Below are 23,665 nucleotides of genomic sequence, written 5' to 3'. Positions count from 1 at the left end.
AGTTGTAAGTAATCCTTATGATTCATGAAATTTCCTGTATTTGAAAAAAAAACTTCTGCTATAAGGATACAATGATCTTCAATATAAAAAAATAGTCCATATTCCGAAAAGTTATCCTTAATGTTGGGCTTACTGATATAAAATTCACAGCGTGTTTCTTCAACCCTTCGTCATCACCTCAGAAAATAAACCCATACTTATTCAATATATAAGCTACAAATATATAATGTAAAACTGAGTTTAAAGTGAGCAGATTTAAGGGGCAGACAACCAAGAAAGACGCTGGAAGTGTTAAATCAAGTTCATCAACTAGTGGGATTAGGAATATTCACAGGTCAAAGATACTGGCCTCGTCAGGGGAATCCAGCGAAGCTGTTGAATCGGGAAGCACGTCGGGATCTGACTTCGAGGCGCGACCAAGAAGCGCATCTGTCTTCAAAATACAGCGGAGGCAGCGTTTAGAACTGGAGCTTCAGACATACAGGTTGCTTTGAACGCTTCCGCCGTACTTCAGGATGCGAGACTCATAACGCCAGAGGACAAAAATCTTGTTGACAGATCTAAGGTACGAAGAGGAAAAGATAAACTGGGTGAGAAGATCCAGAAAGAAAAGGCTCACCTTGGCCGGGCGATTACAAGTATCTACTTCAACGAAAAAAATTAGGCAACTCTTGTGCAAAAAAAAAAAAAAAAAAAGCATATCATAGTTCTAACGATTCAGAATACTTGGGTCGTGCCACACCTAAGTCAGGCACTGGCAAGGATATTACCGACTCTATATTTGAGCTTTTAGAGAAGAACCAGTACGGCGTGTCAAGTCTTGAGGCAGTCGGCAGCGATGGTGAAGCCACGAACACAGGATGGGATAACGGTATAACCACTACCAGGTTATAGAAGGATTTTTTTGTGGATATTCTGTATATTTCGTAAAGACAGTGATCATTATTTTCGATTTATACTTTATTCTGCAACGCATATAAGTTCTTTCTTCGGTGGGAATTGCTTCTTTCCCACACAATTGGACAAAGAAGTCTTTCATCGTTTTTTCATATATATATTTAAAACGTTGCTTTTGGTGAAAACATTTCAGCGAATGACTAACCATTTCAGTGTTTCTCCCTGAGTTATTATATGCACAGTATATATTCTATAGTTATTTGGAACTGAATTAAGTGTTTTCTTTAATCTCTTATGAAACATTGCAATAGATTAGAGCAGACCAGATCAGAACAGGTATTCAAGTGACCAAAGTGGCACCAACTGCGTTGTTTCGTAGCTCGTTATCTGTACTTTCTCACGCCAGAGCTATCGCCGTGTCTAGTGCATTATAGGCAGTTGACTAAAATTAACATAAATTGTTTTCCGTATTCTGTTTGTATGTGCATACAGGTGAGTTAACTGAGTGATTTTTGAAATGAACTGCCAATCCTCTTTAATTGACCATTGCAACCCGTACCTTGAGCTTCGGAGCTCGGGGAGTTTGACTCCAGGTCTGGAAGCCGTAACCACGCATCTCGCGTCGAGCTTCAAGTCTGACTTTTTGTTATGGGGCACAAGCTATTTAGCCGGTGAAGGACGTTTTCTTACGGCTAGCCCCAACTAGTGAAGTCCCAGGTTCACAAACCTAGTGCGGTAAAAGTTATATACGCGCCCTCCAACATCAGCATTTTACTTTGGAGAGTTTCTTGTTTAATTTGCTGAAGAATCACCTCTACTTTTTAGGATGGTTCAGCGTAACAACTGGATTCATTGTGGGACGATCCAAACAACTTTTCCCCAGTGCTAATCCCCTAAGTATGGCAATGGTGTGAGAAAAGCATTTACAGTGAAATCCGAATTTTAATCTTATATATTCAAAGGGCTATTGCGCACTGAAAAGGCAAAGTGTGATTTCAGTGACGAAAATTATTATACATATTCAGTGTTCAGTGTTGTGTTTATCCCTCCTCGTTATTTTTTTTTATATATGATAGTGTTCTAATAAATAAGTATAGTGTTATTTAATCCAGTGTGTATTCGTTGTTTGTATGAGTGATGTTTGTGTGCGTTATGGTCTGGATGACCGTCTGATCGTCCGTGAGGTTTTCGAGACGAGACACCCAAACCTCTCGGCGCCTAATGCTCATCTCATCATTGAGACCGACGAGCGATTTGGGAACAGTTTGTAACTCTTCTTGGAGAGGTCCTTCATCGTCCTGTCCAGGTAAGTTCAAGTATCAGGAAGATACTTATTGGTAGGACCACGAATCACGAACAGCGACCAGATTACACGTTGTGGTTACAAATAAATGTTCACCCAAATATAGACCTCGAACCGAATTAAATTGGTTACAAATACTGACGCCCGAACTACCGACCCGAATCGAGACCGTTGGTGCTCGAATATAATTATAAGATCAATATTTTAATATATCATTTCTTTTTCAGCTTAGAACTAGTAATCTAAAAAAAATTCTCTTTTAGGTTATTTTAATCATATTCTTTAGTGATAGTATATTTCATGGTACGTTTTAAGTTTATTTATGTTCAAGATGCCATACACACAAGAAGAACTAGCTTTATTTAATGAGAAACTAGATTTACTCTTACAAAAAATGGGTTTAACTACTGAGGATATTAACAAATACGTAGAAGAAGGGAGAAAGAACCATAATCAGTTGGTAGAAGTTAGGAATGAAAATAAAGAGAATTTTGTCGAGCCAAATAATGAATTAGGTCAGAGTTTAGACAACGTACCGAAAGAATGTTGCGAAAACGACCAGGAAATAGTAAATACTGAAAACAAAACATCGGAATGTGAACCTCAGTTACAGTCAGATGTTCCTATTGGACACGAAACACTGGAATTGGAACCTGAGCTAGAGACTAACACTCGTAATGAAAAGGAAACGCAGGAATCTGAACTCCAACCAGAGGCAGGTATTCTAAACCAACCTCGTAACAAATCTGACAATGATTTTATTCATTCAGAATCTAGTGAGAATTGCTAACATATGATTGTAGACGACAGAGGTCGTAAGCGCACAACAACTGTCACAAACTACAGAGAGAAAAAGCGTAAACGAAGTTACAGTTATTGCAATAAGCAAAGATACCAAGATCAGATCGTAAACAATATAAAATTTAAAGGGAATCAGAACCAAGATCGCACACGAAAAAATAACAGAAATAAAAGGAGTCGTAAATCACGGTCACGTAACCTGAGTTATCACAAACGAGACAGGAACCGCAACTTGTGTGACAACATTAAGCATATTTTCGTACGTAGTAGTAATCATTGTAGGACTAAACGAACAGACTGCAGTTACCAAGAAAGAAACAGTAATCATAGGAAAAGAAGAAAAGGCAACCAAGACTGTATGTTGATACAAATTTTCTTTCAGGAAAGCAACGAATTTCTTTTAATCTTTCTTTTAACTGTTCGGTGATAAACATTCATTCATTTTTCTTCTTTTTTGCTTTTAGTTTTGATGATGCATGGAAAAAATGAAAAGAAAACTACGCGTTGTTTTTAAACTTCTTTTGCTTCTAGCTTTTAACTGTTCAGCGAAGAGCAGCTATTATTTTTCTTTTTTTCTTTTTGTCTTTGCTCCGTGTATCACTTCATACCTCAGTCAGCTGTGCATTAGTGTTGCAAACCTTATCACTGACTTACTATTAGTTTAATGTCATTAATTTTTTCTTGTTTTCATTTCAGATGTTTAAATTTAGACTTTTTAGTAAATAATTACGTCACATACGTAGAGGGACCGTATTTAGCCAAAAACGGTTTGAAATCTTGGCGAGATTTCCGTACCTCAGCTAGTGAGAAGATGTTTTGGCCTTATAATATATTTTATTGTGTGTTTTAAATTAAAAAAAAATCTTTTTACAATCCCTTCCCACTTTCCAAATTCTTAAACATATTATCATACGCATGACTCAATTAATGTTTGATTTTCTTTTAGAAAAAAAGGAAGAAGAATGTGTCCAGGTGCGCAGGATCAGAAAATTTTAGTTGTTACTTATATATATAGTTGTATGTTTATAATTAAAATTTACTATGTATTCACATACGTAGGGGAATTGCATTTTTAAAAGCAATTTGAAATCTTGGCGAGATTTCCGTACCTCAGCTAGTGGGAAGATGTTTTGGCCTTATAATATATTTTTATTAAATGTTTTAAATTTTAAATTCCCTTTTTAGGATCCCTTCCCACTTTCGAAATTCTTAAATATGTTATTACATGTTATTTAGAATCAATGTTTGATTTTCCTTTTAGAATTAAAAAATGTATCGAGATGCCCAGGATAAGAAAAATTTTAGTTGTTAATTATATGTACATTTTTACATCTGTGATTAAAACTTAGTACGTAATCTCATGCGTAGAATATGGAATTTTACAATTATCAATGTTATTTTTTCAGTGTTAATCTTAGATTTTCGTTTTATTTTGAAGTGTTTACTGTAATTCGATTGAACCTCATTTACGTCATTTACCCGATTTTGACTTTATTTGAATTTCCAGGATGTGACATGATATATTTCGTTCGAAGAGGAAAGTTTAGAACGGAAAGTAGGCTAAGCCTTAAACGAGTGAAACAGGCATTTACTTGTTGGTTAATAGTATATGCAGGAAGGTCATGTGAATAGTATATCTTCCGAACGAAAGCAGTAATCTTTTTATTCAAGAAGGAACTATATGAACAGATATTCTGATGGTGAACGGTCGTTTTTCTCACATATTGATATGTATGTGGAAATATGTTTAACTTCTATACTTTCTTGTAATTTCTAAATAATATTTTTTTCGTTTTCTCTAGACCACTGAACGACCGTAGGGAAACTTCTTCGGGTAGGATATTTTATGGGGATAAATATTTTTTTAGGGAGGCAATATTTCCTGGAATTGCAGATCTCTTGCAAAAATGGATGTGGCTAATCCATTGGATATTCCATAGCTAACTGTATTTTCGCCATCAATCGCAAAATATAGTTTTTCATTTCTCTTCTTCCTTTATGGTACCCGTAACTAAGCATGTGTATTCTTAGGTTAGATTTTTTGAGTATATTTTGATGTCTAGTAACATTTCGGTGAACATTTTAATGTTTATGAACCGTAATTCTATTATGTGGATTTGTATGCTAATGTGTTGTAATATTTTTTATTAATTTTCAGAAAGTTATATTCTAGTCACAGTATGTCCCTAAACTATTTGGAATTTATTAGCTAAATTGTTTTTGTTATAAAGGATTTTTAAATCAACATGGCCAAAGGTTTTGGAATATAAACCTTTAGGTTTCAGCCATAACAAACAGTATGGAGGATTTTTTAAATCAACGTGGCCAAAGGTTTTGAAATATAAATCTTTAGGTTTCAGCCATACTGCCAATGACGGATGATTTTCTTCAAAAATCGAAATGGCCCATTATTTATGAGGTTTCAGCCGTCTCAGAGATATCGTTATAGATCCCGAAAAATAAACTTATTTTCTTTCCTTCCAACAGAATGAAGGCATAATGTTTTATGAAAATTATTTTCTATCAACTATTTCATATGCTCGATGACTTCTAATTTTAATATGTCAATAAGACCATTTTGAATATTTGTAGCGAAAATGCCTAAGAAAATTTAATTGTGGTATGACATAACTGTTTCGTAGGAAATTTAATCTGGATATTTCAGACCGACCAGAAATTTGTAATGTCGTTGACTATACTCTTGTTTGTATCTCATGTTTTTCTTTTAATAGGTCTGATGTATTTTGTCTTATAGAGACATTTTACAATGCTACGAGAGCATCTGTATTTTTGTGTGTTTACACATCGTTTCTAGGTGGAAGACATACATTATGTTCCAGGGAACATACATGTATTTTACTGAATATAAATGGGTTTATATTACAGTTACGTACAGAAACATTTTATAAGTGCCTATGGTTGCTGGCCTTTTCAAGTTTCTAGTTTTGCCTCGCAGGTGTCGATGGCATATTCTGTGTGTAAGTACGTGTAGTGCTACACATTTTTCCCACCTATGGTTTTGGTCAATTCATGGCGTAATGAAGATTTATTTTCAGGAATGTTTGGACTAGTGAGTCAACTTCCTTGATTCAGACCTTTGAAAAACTTGGATCAATATTGAATAGTTTTCAACGCTTTATTAATATTATTTTTTGCAGATAATACCCACATATTTTGGTAACCCTACAATGTTTACGTTTTTGGAAGTAAACAACAACCATTATTCTAGGCCTAAGCTAACAACAACTTTGTTTCAGAACGAAACCATTTGGTACATTGAGCATTATCGAACAAAAGTCTCCATTTTTCATGACGAGCAGAGTCATTTTGATCTTATGGCGTGCCGAATTTTCTTCATACATGTCAGCGAAATCACGATCTTTTCTTTGATATGCAGAATCATGCTTATTTCTTGGAATTACTATGAACGTCATTTTTGACACTTAAGTTTATTTTTTTATTTTTGAAAAACGATTTTTCGTTCTTTTCTGCCAAACAACACGAGGCACCGTTAAAAAAAGGACATAAGGCGAAAATCTTATTTTGTTTACATATTGTCAGTTTATCATGTGTTGACATTTCCATTCATTTTACTTTTTCAATGATTTTTCATATTTTTCAAAAATATTAGAGTAATATCGAAACTTTCACAATAATTTTAATATTTTAGTACCTTTAACATGTTTGCTATTTGCATATTCATTCATATTTTGATATTTTAAATACAGATATCAGTATATTTACTAATTTTTATTGAGATATTTGATAATTCTTTAAGTCGATGTTTTCTAGAATAGTTATTGAGTGTGTATTTACTTCATATTACACAAAATAAAGTGATCGAAACGGAACACTTAAACATTTTACGAAAAGAATTTATTAGTTCAAAAAAAGAAAAGGAAGCATTTAAATAGCCCTATAATATATTTACTCCATATTGCACATAATATAGTGATCGAATCGGAACACTCAAAACATTTGACGAAAAGTACTTACAAGTGTTTAAAAAATAAAAATAAGAATTTCAATAGCTCTACAAACGCTTTCTGAGCATTTTTAGTGAAGTTATCATACAGGTGTTATAACCATACCTCGTTTCTCACACCAGTGTTAAGAAAACCCTTTCTCCCCTCATCAACTCATCGTTGGAGAATCATGGAGGATATTCAACACGTGGTCTCAACATGTGAAGAAACGGAAGATAAGGAAATTCAACTGTACCAATCGTTCAAGAGGATCTTATTACTTCATGGAACACTTGGATTGGATACTGCTCATGCAGGAACCTCATCCTGTTGTAGTGAGTGGACAACTTATTCAACTAATTTAAATAGCCCTTTTTCAGGTGAAAAAACATTCAATTTTTATGCAGGTAAGTCTCACACCATATAACAGTGTTGCCAACTAGCTAATTTTAAATTTTTGGTGAAAAACCTAATTTTATTCATACTTCATTATACGGCCAAGGGTTCTCAACCTGTCTACGTGTGCACTTGACAGGTCGTTCCACGTTTTAGACGCCATATATAACCGCTACCAGGTTATAGAAGGATTTTTTGTGGACACTCTGTATATTTCGTAAAGACAGTGATCATTATTTTCGATTTATACTTTATTCTGCAACGCATATAAGTTCTTTCTTCGATGGGAATTGCTTCTTTCCCACACAATTGGACAAAGAAGTCTTTCATCGTTTTTTCATATATATATTTAAAACGTTGCTTTTGGTGAAAACATTTCAGCGAATGACTAACCATTTCAGTGTTTCTCCCTGAGTTATTATATGCACAGTATATATTCTATAGTTATTTGGAACTGAATTAAGTGTTTTCTTTAATCTCTTATGAAACATTGCAATAGATTGGAGCAGACCAGACCAGAACAGGTATTCAAGTGATCAAAGTGGCACCAACTGCGTTGTTTCGTAGCTCGTTATCTGTACTTTCTCACGCCAGAGCTATCGCCGTGTCTAGTGCATTATAGGCAGTTGACTAAAATTAACATAAATTGTTTTCCGTATTCTGTTTGTATGTGCATACAGGTGAGTTAACTGAGTGATTTTTGAAATGAACTGCCAATCCTCTTTAATTGACCATTGCAACCCGTACCTTGAGCTTCGGAGCTCGGGGAGTTTGACTCCAGGTCTGGAAGCCGTAACCACGCATCTCGCGTCGAGCTTCAAGTCTGACTTTTTGTTATGGGGCACAAGCTATTTAGCCGGTGAAGGACGTTTTCTTACGGCTAGCCCCAACTAGTGAAGTCCCAGGTTCACAAACCTAGTGCGGTAAAAGTTATATACGCGCCCTCCAACATCAGCATTTTACTTTGGAGAGTTTCTTGTTTAATTTGCTGAAGAATCACCTCTACTTTTTAGGATGGTTCAGCGTAACAACTGGATTCATTGTGGGACGATCCAAACAACTTTTCCCCAGTGCTAATCCCCTAAGTATGGCAATGGTGTGAGAAAAGCATTTACAGTGAAATCCGAATTTTAATCTTATATATTCAAAGGGCTATTGCGCACTGAAAAGGCAAAGTGTGATTTCAGTGACGAAAATTATTATACATATTCAGTGTTCAGTGTTGTGTTTATTCCTCTTCGTTATTTTTTTTATATATGATAGTGTTCTAATAAATAAGTATAGTGTTATTTAATCCAGTGTGTATTCGTTGTTTGTATGAGTGATGTTTGTGTGCGTTATGGTCTGGATGACCGTCTGATCGTCCGTGAGGTTTTCGAGGCGAGACACCCAAACCTCTCGGCGCCTAATGCTCATCTCATCATTGAGACCGACGAGCGATTTGGGAACAGTTTGTAACTCTTATTGGAGAGGTCCTTCATCGTCCTGTCCAGGTAAGTTCAAGTATCAGGAAGATACTTATTGGTAGGACCACGAACCACGAACAGCGACCAGATTACACGTTGTGGTTACAAATAAATGTTCACCCAAATAGAGACCTCGAACTGAAGTGAAGTGATTACAAATAAATGGCCGCCCGAACAGCGACCGGAACTTCAGCCGGTTACAAATAAATAGCTGCCCGAACATGGACCCCGAATCAAATCGATTACAACGGCGTGATAAGTCAGATACAACTATCCCTAGGAAAGGAACTGCAGCATCTCATTTGCCTTCTTCATACCAACGATTTGACATTTCGACACCTGGTTACCGAATTGGATGGTGGGACGACCGAACCCAACGCTTTTTCCGGCCCCATCGAAAAGAAATTAAAGGATTGTGAACGTTCACCGATCGCCTCCTTTACATCCATTCCCGTTGAATGGGTGTCTGAAATAGAAAAAAAAAATGGTTTAAGCAGCGACCAGAATTATCTCTGAAATTTGTAAGGCTGTTGCTACAGGAATGTGTACTACCGATCTAGCAAACAGAAAACCAGGATCATTATCACATTCACGATGGCTTACGTTGGCCTGTAGGATGCTTCGCCACAACATCAGTACTGATGAACCTAGTTCAAGTTTGTGTCTACTTTGCCAATATATTGTTAAAGTATTGGCTCCCGTCTAGTTTTCAATACGGCGAAGTCCTTCGTGCGAAATGGGCGCCATGCATCTGTTTAGCATAGTTAAGCTATCACGTTTTCTGCCAGAAAATCTACAACACATAGTTCAATCTGTTCTATAAACAAACGGATACTACGCTCATCATGAAAACCTGCTGATAGCGATGACAGCAGATGAAAATCCGTATATTCGAACGTTAGACTAGAGAAGGATAAAAAAGTGCGGCAGCCAGAAGACTTCGAGATCAAACCGCCCACGTGACTTCATTGTTTCGAAATTAAACTTTACAACTGAAAATTACTACGACATGATTAATTGGCCTAAATGTCTAACAGAGCCGCCAGTCACACGAAACATAACGGATCAGCAGTTTCAAGAAAACATCCGAACTTCAGCTACTCAAACAACAACATTCCCTTGCCATAGTCAAGCTGTGGAACGCACAGTGAAGGTGGTGTCGGAGGCATCGTCGAAAAAGTGCGACCAGAACGCAATAGATATCTACGTTAGAGCCAAACTGAAGTCTAGAACAAGAATGCCCCGCTTAGAGACCAGAAGAACTACGTGACCTAAGGTCAAATGTGAACGTATGCCTACTGGGTGGGTGGGTGATCGGAACTCGATGTGCAATTATCTTCCCGTGGTGAGTTCTGGGTATTTTGCGTACAGAGCAAAATAAGCGAAGAGTTGCACAAAGAAAATCGTGTTATATCAAGGGCTATGCCATTAGTCATCTGGCATTCCAAAAAAAAAATCTGAACATTAATTCCAAGAACTGAGCTAATATGGCTGTACTTTGACTCATAAACATTTTAAAATTATTTACTGGCATTGTTACAAGTTTCTTTTAATAAAATAATTGTATTATAGCCATCAAGTAACTCTAAAAACAAACACAAGTAGCTTTTCTGTCATTGGTGTTGTGCGTGTTGTCTAACTAAACATTTAAAAAACTTTAGATCCGTTGGGGCAGGATAAGGATTGTCCAAAAAAAATTTAAAAAATCAGTAAGGTTGGTGCCACTAATGGCACCTTTTCCGCACTAGCCGTCATCGATGTTTTCCTAACAAAAATGCAAAACGCTCCACCCTAATATATAAACCGAGGCATTTGTGACGGACACTAAAAAGACTTAAACCTCCTTGATTACGTTGAAGATAGAGCACCTGCCTTTTCACACGAAACATGTTTTTTTTTTCAAATGAACCATACATAGAGTGAATCAATTTGGCTCGCATGTTTTTCTGGCTGTGGAAAAATTGGGGCACTGAATCATAACTTGAGCTGACATGCACATTTAAATATTGAATTTTGTGAGCAACCGTAAGAGAGCGCAGGCGAGTATATGCCAGCTGGATACGCAAATTCCGAAGTAATCAGTTCCAAATGTGATCGTAGGAATGGATCGGCTCAGCAGTGAAAAGAACACAAAATAGTCTTATTGGTTATGTGAACAAATGCATGTGGCAGGTGGTCTGGCAATAAAGTATAAAAATTGTTTACAGAAAGGAAAGTTGTTTTCCGTATATTGAGGTGAGGGCCGCTTGCGCGAGCGAACAACTCCACACACAAGAGTCGTTGAGTTATCGAGCAAGAAGTAGTCAGATCATTCATAAAGGCAACGGCTGTTAAATGTCGAAAGGGATAAGTGTCGCTCTCATTAAGTGTCAGCAATCGATGCAGTATATTCTCGAGGGTAAGACAAAACAGTAAACCTGAAAGCGAACATCCTTGACGAATTCCTCGGATGATTTCAAAAGAAGGAAGAAGACGACAATTTATTTTTAACTGCGAAGTCGCTCTTGCGTATAGGTGACGTATTACCGATATAATTTGGGTAGGAAAATTGTACTCTTGCAAAACAATATATAAATAATCGTGTGATACAGTGCCAAAAGCTTTGTGAAAATCGCAAGCTAACAAACCTATAGGCAGTCTTTTAAATTTGAAATAGGCTAGAATATCTGGAATGGTTGCAAGAGCTGTATGTGTTTCGTTTAATATGAAGCGCTGTTTAAGCTGAACTGGTGTAAAGTAGGACAATATTCTTGATTCGTTGAGTCATGATAGCACTGAAAATTTTGTAGTCTGTATTGAACAGAATGATAGGTCGATAATCTGCAACACCAGTTTGGTTTCCTCCTTTGGGTAGTAAAATAATAGTCCCTTCATGCTGATACATTGGGCCACCTTGCAATAAAAAGTTATTGATATTGCATTGGTCGGACCCAGTAAAGGAAAAAAATCTCACATAAAGCTAATAGATCAGTCCATTTTTTTAGGGGCCATGCGACGCTTGACCGTGCGGAGAACGTCCTGTATTTCTTGAAGCCCCACAGGCATGATGAGTTGTTGTCGTTCTTCATCAGAAAGGCTATGTAGAATGCTGGAAAAAAAGCTGATAACGAGGCATCGCAGCGCTGAAGTGAGTAAAGTTGGGTATAAAATACCTGAAAATGGGCGTAGAGACCATCAGCTGGCGTAAAGGTTGTTCCCGTCGTGAACGTCACCTCTCTGATACATTGTGAGTGTTGGCGTCGTAACCTATGTATATAGTGGTATAAAGATATAAGTTCCGAAACCATTCTGCCTGCTGTTCCTTCATTAACGCATACCAATTGGAGCTGTTTTAAGTAATGTTTCACTCGCATGATGGCGGCCATATGTAAAATACTGCTTGCTTGTTTCCAGAGATCACACAAGGTAGCATATAGAAATTCAGAATTTTCTCTATATCTCTGACGTTTTTGTTTGTCCATTCCTTGAAAGAACAAATGAATTTGGGGTTTGACCACCACATATTTATGTTCCGGTAAACTGTCTGTGCACGTGTCCACTGTTTTCAACTACCAGCAAAGAGTTGTTGCATCATGTCATCAGTTATAAGCTCACCACTTAATTTCCAAAAAGGTACGACCATACAACCGGGAAATGTTCTGTAGAAATCTTAATATGAGCTTTAATTATGAGTGATCCGAAAAGCTCAAAGGTAAATTTTAAATGTCAAACACACTACGGAGATATTCTTTTGAAATAAAACACATATCTAAGCGAGGCTGAACTCTCGTCGACTTATATGGGAATTGATGATTATGATGAGAGTTTAGTCAAATATCTGTTAGACCTAGTTGGGTGACAAACCTTTGGAAAGCTAAAAATTTATTATAGACACCAGTTGTGTCCTGGGGGGACATAAGACAGTTTGTCACCGAAAAGTAGAAGCGGGCAACGTGTGATAGGTAATAGTGTAACAACTTCTTCAGCATAAAAGCGCTCGCGAGCCACATGTGCCGTTCTAGAAGGCCATTAAACGTAGATGATACATAAATTGTCTACGAACAGCTAATCGCTCTCCAAGAGGAGGAGAGTTGTATGTGTGAAGCTACCAGTCCTCTTTTTAATAAAATGGCTGTACTTAATACATTGGGACCTACATTCGATATCGCTGTATAATTGTAAATAAATGATAGATCACTGAAGGTGAGATATTGTAGGTAGTAGATGTCACAATCTTGCTCGAGTACAAACTGCGTTAACACCTGTTTATTGGTCGTGCTACTAATAGAATTAATGTTCAAGGTCATATATCAACGTCTATTAACACTGGCTATTACCTTATAAACACATAAGTCATAAACAAAAACATGTTTCAAAACACCTATCCAAGTCAGGGACCCTTGTATAGACATAGGCCTAGTACAAAAACATCCAACTGCAGTAACCGGAAGCGATTAATAGTAAACAGAAACAATCGTAACTCACCTGTGTATGTGCGTGAACAAATCAAGAAATATTGCTCGGGAGTGCATGGCTCTGACCATGTAAAAAATAACAATACCACCACCAGTAATAATATAATAATAACAATAATAACACTTGATTGCCAAATATGTCAAGAAACAGAAGCACGTTATAATCACAAACACCTTAGATGTCTTCTTGCTGTGTAGAGTGCTTATCTAGTCACAACTTTTGTACGCCATATTCTCACGTTCAACATCCTGAAAGTCACCTTGAGAATCACATTCTTTTGTTTTTCGTTTTTTAACGTATTTTATAGATAATATTGGAGAAACACTACGTAATACACTACTGGCGTTACTAGAAGGTTGATGGGAGGGGGAACGAGACGACAGATGCGTGTGAACATTATGCTTATCCGTTAGCGCTACTGTCGTCTGTTCTGGAAGCACTGTAGAGGTATTGCATAGGCTTCTATCACGAAGGTCGCGGGTGCGGTCTTCGTTGGTGGTATTTTGCACATTCTGTTTCTTTTCGTCGTTAACTGCCGTAAGTAGGGTTTGGGATTTGAGTACACTAGCGATAGTTTGGGGTTTCAGCATTAGCGGTAGAAATTCTTTGGGAGTGAGAGCGTAAGGTTCTGGGACGGAATTTCGTGTATCAGCTACACTGGTATATAGGGAAATTGAATTTCGGGCAGGCTCCGAATTTGTTTCAGGTAACGTGGACACTTTTCTAAGATCCGTCATTACTGCTGGTTCTATGTCTGGGTTCATAAGACGAGCTGGGCGCCGGCGCTTTGGATAAACATAGATGAGATACTGCAAGGATCCACAAAAATGATCTCTGTAAGATACACTGCATTTTACAATATCAAGAATGAGTTTGGTAGGAATATGTTTTTTCAAGCTCATGGAAAACATTTGGTTGTCATTATAGATACGCGTAGGAAAGATAGTATTCCAGACTTCATTATTAATTTTGAGTACGTCGCCATAATCACTCAACACTTGGGAACCTTTGTCATCTGGATGATCAAAAGGGAAATCATGGGTAACATACACTTGAGCATCCATAATGTAGATGACACTGGTGGAATGATCGAAATGGGTAAACGACAGTTTATCCGGTGTGTGTTCAAGAAATTGTTTATGTAATGCACTATTTTGAATTGAATGCACATGCTATAGTCTTCATTGTGTAATTGTAAGACTTGGATATTCTGGAATATATTCTCAAAATGTGTACATAAACAGGAATATAAATCTGCTGGCGAAGGTCGTTTACTGCGCGTGATTTTCTCAAATACAAATTTGACCGAGTTTTTCCTATGTTCCTGCATTTCTTGATTGATTGATTTTGAGTTTTACGTCCCGTTCAGCAGCGAGGCTATATGAGACGTGGACCTACTGATTAACGTGGAATCCGAACCACATGAGCTCCCGCCGGGAATCGAACGCCTGCATTCCTTGTGTCGAAACTTGATCAAAGTACTTCTCAAACTAAATCACTGAAGTGGAGCACACACTAAGTGTAGAAGAGCAAACACACCTGTAGCACAGGTAGTCGGAGCTGTACTTCCACACGTCCGCTCCGTTCAACCGCCTGTAACGAAGTCCTGACTGAGCTACGGCTAACTGTACAGGAACTGGGGAATAGTCGAAATGAATTAAATGAAGAAAGGGAACGAAAATGCCTAAACTGGGACACTGTAACTGTTCGAATGTGCGATATTTGATGGGAAATTCCATTTAAAGTAGGCAGAAGCAGGGGGAGGAACCCGTCGAATATTGCAAAAAACGTCAAATATTGCAGATGCACTAAAATTAGAATAGTGTCATGATACCCCGGTTTTGGCTGAGTGACAGTACCTCACGCAATCAAGCAAGAGCAACACGTCATTCGTCTTTCACTGTCCGTTTAGCTCTGTTTCTGCCGCTGTGTGTTTAATTGGTGATAAAGTGTGTGTCGAATTCAAATGGTGTGTTGAATTGGTGTCCATACTTCTCCGTGTGAATGAAATAGTGAATATATATTCACCTACAAATAAAGCAGAAATGGTTCTTTTTCACACATCCGGTTTACGTGCGGATGTGGAACAGTTTTATCACGGCCATTCAGACCTCCTATTGCCATCGCATACAATGCTTGGCAAGTTATTGACACGCTTCGAGTATACTGGAAGTGTCTTGGACCGATCTTGGTCTGGCAGAGCACGATCACTAACCGACGGTGACACAGGCGCTGACATTCTGGCTAAAGTTACGTATAGTCCAACGCGATCAATGCTAAAGACGTCCCAAGAGAGTAATACTAGTCAAATGTCTGTCTAAAGAATCCAGCGCAAGCATTATTTTCATCCCTTCAAGGTACATTTCGTGCAGGAGTTACATGGGGATGATGCTGACCGACGACGTGAATTCTGTGAATGGTTTACACGCACACAATACGAGCAATCCATCCTAGCGGCTAATATCATGTTTTCGGACAAGACCACATTTCATCTTAATAGAACTGTTAACAGACATAACTACGTGTGAGACAGTAACCCCCATGTTACCGAAGTTGTCCATCATCCAGATGACTCCCCTGTAAATGTGTGGTGTGCAATTCATGGTGATGTTTTGGTGGGTTCTGTTTTCCTAGAGGGGAGATTGACAGGTGAAACCTATCAAAATCTGCTAAATCAATATTGGAAGCTTATTTGGACAACTTGCCTCTTCGGCAGCACTTATACTTCCAACATGAGGACATGCAATCACACTTCAGTGTCAATGTTCGACAATGGCTGGATGCAAAAATTCGTTGACATCGGATCAAACGTCGAGATCTGGTGGAATGACCACTGAGATTGCCTAATTTACACCGTTTGATTTTTTCTGTGGGCCTGCTTAAAATCCGTTGTTTACAGGGATCGGCCTTGTGCAATTGCTATTCTACAACACAATATTCCAGAGGCATTCGCTGCTATTATACCACTGAGAGGCAACGGGTGAGGGCCAGTTTGCGACATCGTGTTGCAATTTATGCACAATGAGATGAGACAATAATTTTATGAGCTGAGCCGAGATCAGTGCTTGAATAATGACGCTCACCAGGCGAGAAACTTTATTTATTTGTTAAAGCAAAGGACACAAAGAGAAATTGAGGCAACAAAATGTAAGAGGGGGAACCGTCTCTAAATATGATGTTTTCAATCTAAAGTGAAGTGATCTTTAAATCCGAGGGTTCATTTAGGCTGTACACTCTTTATACGCGCAATGTTAAATGAAAATGCAACGTTGCCATTTACCTGGAGTCACAACATAAAGTGAATTTGGGAATATTTGAAAGGGGGGATAGCCATCGACACGTTAGTGTAAAAGGCAGTAACTTTGTAACGATACCATACTTCTGGGCAATGTGTGATTTTAAAATATGCACTAACTAGTTAGAAGAAGAGGAAGAAAATAATACGAAAAAGAAGAGAATCAAAATTGATTCTGATATATTTTAGTTTGGTGAGTTTTTGTCTGTACGTTGTCATAACAACGTTTTTTAAAAAAATAATATAATAGTTCACGAACAGTCATATAAAGTATGTACGTATAATTAAAAGGTGTATTTTATTTCAATAATTGTGTGCCACCATAAAGTTAAGGAATCTAAACGTAACATAAACTGTCTTGAGTAAATTTAGTGATATAATATAGATAAAAATATGACTGAGGACCTGTATATAACAAATTATGACGTTGTATAAATTTAGTGGTCCTCACCGCAGGATCATCATTGATTATATAAATTTGGTGGTTGCCGCCAAGGACCATTTAGGGGATTCGTCGAAGTTCAGTGGACAATCTCCTAAGCAATAAAATTTAAGTGTACAGATTGACTTTAAGGTTACATAGTTTTGATAAAATATCAATACGGAGTATACATTGTTAAGGAGGGACACAACATTTTTTTAGAAATATCAAAATGAGTCCTCCTAATGGTGGAAATATATCTGAAGCTAGTGGTAATAGGGATGACTAAGCTGACCTTACAAGACGTCTTGGTGAACAAATGAACCAACTTGACAATAAAATGGATCAACGAATGATCCAACTTGACAGTAAAATTGATCAACAGATTGAACAATTAAAGCAAGATTTTGGTGACCGAATGGATCAACGAATGAACCAACTTGACAGTAAAATTGATCAACAGATGGGACAATTAAAGTAAGAACTTGGTGAACAGATGACACAACTCAATAGTAAAATCGACCAGACAACTCTGCGAATTGAACAAAGTGATCTTAAAATGGAACGACTTATACATAGATTCAATGAAATGCAAAATTCTATCGAAGTGGTAGAATCTATAGTTAATGATCACACTACCCAAATAAATGAACTTGAACCTTCCACAGAAACAACAGAAAACGATCTTGAGTTTGCATTGGTGAAATTTACTGAGTTTTCGCAAAAATATACTGCGGTATTAGTTGGATCAGATTATCCCAACTTCTCTCTTCAATCGAATGTTTTTGATTGTCTTACTGATGCTGTGTGTAATGACGATTTTAGTATGTATCAATGTGCGAAAAATTATGATCATCTTCTTCTAGTGAATGCTATTGACTGCTTGTATTCACGATATATTCAACACGACATTAATTCTGGAGATAAAGTAATGGAAATAGAACCGTTTAATGATATGTACACGACATTGGTTCATGTAGCAGGAAGAAAGTTGTTTCCAGTGTTCGTGAAATTCAGAAAGAAAACGCGTGTTCCCACTAATGCTTGTAGTGATTGGCCGATTGAGTTGGAGCTATGGAAACGTTCATTGAACGAAAAGACCAAAATAATAGTAGTGAATAATCCGATGGCGCCTTTACAGAACGTAATGCAGTAAGTTGATTTCAATCATCTAAATGTGACTTGCAAAATTTTGAAAATCCATCAATGGTGCAATACAGTACTATCCTGAACGAAACTAACCTTAATCGAAACTAAATTCGAAACATTCATGTGAGATTGAAGTGTGATCACAATGTGAAAAGTAATGTTAAGTTCATATGTACCGGTAATGTAACCGAACCTAATTACAGAAGAAACAGAAACTGTGGTAGGGCAGACTACCATGTATATCGTGTAAAGGACAAGTACAGATCCGTTAGCAGACATATTTCGCCACCAGTAAAACGAATGAGAACTGAACCTAATTCTACCGTTAAGATAACCGAACGGTAATAGTAATAGTAATCGCGTAACTGAACATAATCCTAGTGTAGTACGATTACGTACACCTAAGAAGCATGTAAGCATTAGATTTAATTTCCCTCGAATTGGACTTCGTAAAAATCTCATAGATGGCAGAAATTCTCAAAGTAAGAAACAAAGGACTAGAGAAATAAGTAACGCGCAAGACTGTATCCCGATTTTTGACTTTCAATGCAACTTGAATGAATTTGTTGGTCATGTAACTTAAGCTAAAGTTACTGCGTCCGAGAAAACCGTATTCAATTGATTTTTGCTTCATTTCGCTTTAAATATCGTTATGATTTTGTTATTTGTACTTCATTTGAATTCTATGAAGATAATTCGATGAATTAACGAATGGAACAATTCGTACATTTATGATCTTAATAAGAATTAATTATTATGTTATGTTCTGATTATTATTGATATTCCAATCTTAATCTATACTTAATCCTTTTTCGTACAAAGAACAACCATACGAATATCATATATACATCTTTTACAAAACCTTCTTCATTATGCCCAAGTAAATAATTATTAACTTGTAACAAGCATTTAATGGACCGAAAAAGGACTTAAAATTAAATAACTTGTAAATCAAATTTCGAATGTGTCTTATCGTCGTTGAAATGTATAAATAAATGAAGTCAATGATAAAATTTAAAATAAATATGACAATAATATTGTTATAAAAATAAATATATGTATATTTATATGAATTGTAATTTTCATATGTACGAGGTGCATTCGAAAACTCGAATGATTAATATGTATTATTTAACGGTCCAGGATTCTTTTATTTTATTTTGTAAATTCAATAAAAGAAATTGCTGTATTCCGGGCGACATATGTAACGATATCATACTCCTGGGCAATGTGTGATTTTAAAATATGCATTAACTAGTTAGAAGAAGAGAAAGAAAATAATACGAAAAAGAAGAGAATCAAAATTGATTCTGATATATTTTAGTTTGATGAGTTTTGTCTGTACGTTCTCATAACAACGTTTTTATAAATAAATAATATAATAGTTCACGAACCATCATATAAAGTATGTATGTATAATTAAAAGGTTTATTTTATTTCAATAATTGTGTGCCACCATAAAGTTAAGAAATCTAAACGTAACATAAACTGTCTTGAGTAAATTTAGTGATATAATATAGATAAAAATATGACTGAGGACCTGTATATAACAAATTATGATGTATAAATTTAGTGGTCCTCGCCGTAGGATCATATTATAACTTCATTCTCTTGTGTTGTGAGTCCAGGTAAATGTCAACATTGCATTTTCATTTGACATTGGGCATATAAACGGTGTACAACCCAAACGGCTATTTCGATTTAAAAAAAATCTTTCACTTTAGATTGAAAACATAATATTTGGAGACGGTTTCCCCTCTTATATTTTGTTGTAACTTTGATAATAACAGAGTTACCCTATGTCAAGGGACTTTTGAGACTCCCTGTATATAGTGTGATGAAATAATGGCGATAACAGAGAAACGAACAAACGAAAAATGTCTAGTAAACATAGAGCGGAAAATACTTCCTTCCAAACTTATAAGCTGGCGGAAACACCGGAAAATAAACTTTAAGACTTCATAGTTCGAGAACTATGGGGTCTATCACAAGCGGGTTACGGAATTACACAGAAACTAATATACGATGTTTCTGAATCCTCTGGTAACAGTGGAACGAATTATATAGAGGAATTTGGGGTACACGGAGACAGTTTTAATTACTTATTAAGTATAAATAACAATATTCATGTAGGTGTTATTTATAAGTCATTACATTTTTCTGTTAGCAATAAAATGTGACTAATATCACTTTCATTTCATGTAACAACAGATATTGTTTCAGAAGTTATGCAATCACACACAACTTAGTTTAACTTCAACAATAAATAAATAAATAAATAAATAAATAAAGTAGAATCAAATTTCGATATTAAAATATAATTTGGTAATGTTTAAAGGATATATTAACTCACTTGTTCTTGTTTAAGGATAAAAATGATCGAAATACTTCATATCTAATAATTGATTCTATTGTATCAATTCTATTGTATCTGGATATAAAACCTCTGACAATAAAGTACGGTGAATGAAGTCGCTGTGCTCGACTGGCAACACTGGCGCAACGAAACTTCACACACTCGCGACTGGCACTGGTAGCGACAGGTGTCGGCATTGCAGACCCTCCGTTGTTCAGTTGTGAGTCAATTGTGGTCTGTGTGAGTCGCGTTATACCAAATGAGTGTTAGTGTGTCCGGTTCCAAACTGATAACAGTAAAATGAACGAACAAAGAAACCACTTGAAGTTTTGTTTTAAGCTTGGCAAGACACCGAAAGAAACCCATGGTATGCTGGTACAGGTTTATGAAGATCAAGCAGTGTCCTTGAAGTGTGTTTACAAGTGGTTCGGCCGTTTTCGAGAAAGGTGGGACAGTGTTTATGGTAACTTAAGCCCCGTAGCGGAAGGCTGTCAACCTCTCACACAACGAAAACATTGAAAAGGTGAGGACATTAATCACAAACGATCGCGGATTAACTGTGCGAATGATTGCTGAGGAACTGAATATTAGCCATGAATCTGCGAGACTTATCCTCACTAACGACTTAGGGAAAAGGAAAACCTGTTGTCGACTCGTGCCACATTACTTGATTGAAGACTAGAAGCACGCACGTGTTATTGCCTCAAAGAATGCTATCGCTATGGTGGATGAAAATCCAAATTTCTTGAACTGTATTATTGCTGAGGATGAATCCTAGTGTGTGAGTTACGATCCGGAGTAAACGCCAAAACATGGAATGGCGTTGTCCTGCATCATCTAGTCGGAAAAAGATCAAAGCAAAATAATCACGCATCAAAACGCTGCTAATCACCTTTCTTTTGACAGTAATGGCATAATGCACTAGGAATTTCTACCAGAGGAACAACATTGCATGCTGCTACGTACGTTGAAATTTTGACACGTTTCACGAAATGTGTACAAAGGGTACGACCCCAGTACTCAGAACAACGTTCGTGGTTTCTAACTATAATTTTTACTATTATTTTGAAGAAAGTACTCACTCAGAAACACTCGACATGAGAATTTCGGAAACTCCAGGACTTGTCAAGCGTTCGAGGAGTGCTGTGGTGAGTGTCTTCAACAAGTGGCGAAACCAGGGGGAAACGACGTCCAAACGTCGAGGGGTTGGACGCCCCCCACCTCATTAGATATGTCGGACGTCGTAGGCTGGGCAGACTGGTAAAACAGGCCAGGCAGCGAACTGCGTCGGAACTAACATCAGAGTTTAATGCTGGGCAAAGTACAAGTGTGTCTGAACTAGTGTTGTAAAATTTCCGGAAATTTTGAACCTGTTGGTAAAAAAGTTTTTTTTTCGATTTCTTTCCGGATAAATTGGAAACTGAAAAAAAATTAAAAAAATGTTTGTATTAGGATAATTTTGCTAGTAATGATATCCTTTTTTTTAAGCGCCTGAAAAATATAAGTTCAAGAACTTCAATATTGCAAATATTAAAAAATAGCACTCGAAAATAAAATTATTCCAATTATTATCTGTATTAAAATGCTAGATTTACGAATGTATGTTTGTTTGTCCCCACAGAAAAGTTTATGTTTGTCTCCAATCCTTTCGACAATGAGATCTTGAGTAGTAATTGACGTACTTCTACACAGCAGAGGACTTGCCGCCGCTGTGTATATTTTATTACGTGTCTCTGTGATCTTTTGCGCTGGCGCCATTACTGTCTGACCGTAGTGCGAGTTCCCTTTATACTTTTACCGCCTGCTTTATATATTTTATTACGTATGTGATTTTTTGCTGTAGCCATTATTGTTGGAATTAATTGCGACTTCCTTTTATACTTTTACAGCTTGTTTTGTATAGCTTATTACGTATGTGTGATTTTTCCGCTGGCGCCATTACTGTTTGACCGTAGTGCGAGTTCCCTTTATACTTTTACCGCTCGCTTTGTATATTTTATTACGTATGTGTGATTTTTCCGCTGGCGCCCTTACTGTTTGGTTTTGCTTTGACTTCCCTTTATACTTTTACCGCTTGCTTTTTATATTTTATTACGTATGTGTAACCTTTGCGCTGGCGCCATTACTGTTGCGAGTTTTGCACACCCGATTTGTATATTTGCTGCTTGGTAGCCGTGGACGCTAATGGTGTTTTCATTTATAGATACCGGCACACTTTGTATATATATTTATTATTGTGACTTAAGTAAGAAGAGAAAGTTTACGCACCTTTGATGACACGGCCGCTATTTTGTTGGCTATTTCCTGGTTGTTTGTTGTTGCAGTTGTATATAATTTATGTCCATATCGCAGTGTTGTCTGTAATGAGAATAATTACACTGATTTTTCCATAAATAGGTAAATTTTTCTTTTAGGGATGTTTTGTAGTGTTGCAGCGAAAACTAATTAGATTGTTGTTGACTTTAGTTTAGCGTTTCTTTTAGCAGTGAGGTTATATGAGACGTGGACATACTGATTAACGTGGAATCCGAACCACATGAGCTTCCGCCGGGAATAGAACCCGGGTTGACCACGCCAAAGTTGCGTACGTTAACCGATTAGCCAGGGAGGAGCTCTACAGTGATTAGACTACGTATAGTTACCTATAATATAATTTTTACGTAATGAGACCAAGCCCTAATTATGAATTATACTTTAATTTTTACTAGATTAATTATGAATTTACCTTGAACATTCTTTTATTTATATAATTGGAAATGATCAATATTAATTAACCTATAATACTTATTATATGTATATACTTACGTATGAAGAATTGAGCGTTGACGATTGTGGTTTTGATGGACGGATTTGTTTTTCCAATATGGCGGCGTTGCGTGATTGTTGAACAGAGGTTCCTCCATAGTAGAACTGTGAAATGCGAATGCGCGCGTTTTGCTTGCATTGTCGTATAGATTGATGGTAATTAAAATTGTGAAGAATTTGGCTGGGCGAAGTTGCATAGTTTAACATATTATTGCATTATGTGATTAATTTATATTATTTTTTTGTTTTAGCATGTACTTAATTATTATAAAATTGAAATAATAATAATAGATAACGAGACATTTTGATAAAGAAAGCGGAACCCCACAGTACTACGATATGTGCAACTGTGCTAC

The 23,665-nt window shown here is 36.7% G+C and overlaps 1 protein-coding gene across 1 annotated transcript in view; it reads right to left on the bottom strand.

The window, feature by feature from the left end:
- The window catches only part of LOC145662822 (serine protease 29-like), an 86,902-nt gene extending 63,482 nt beyond the window's left edge, over nucleotides 1-23,420 (bottom strand). Inside the window, exon 1 of the mRNA XM_081728718.1 lies at nucleotides 23,310-23,420. The gene's annotated coding sequence lies outside the window, so the exon portion shown is untranslated. The remainder of the gene's footprint in view (nucleotides 1-23,309) is intronic.
- Nucleotides 23,421-23,665: the final 245 nt, after the last annotated feature.

This window comes from Thermobia domestica, chromosome 10, assembly GCF_964235325.1.
Source record: "Thermobia domestica chromosome 10, izTheDome1.hap1.1, whole genome shotgun sequence".
Classification (NCBI taxonomy): domain Eukaryota; kingdom Metazoa; phylum Arthropoda; class Insecta; order Zygentoma; family Lepismatidae; genus Thermobia; species Thermobia domestica.
Note: the sequence above shows the minus strand (reverse complement) of the source record. Positions and strands in the feature narration are given on the sequence as shown.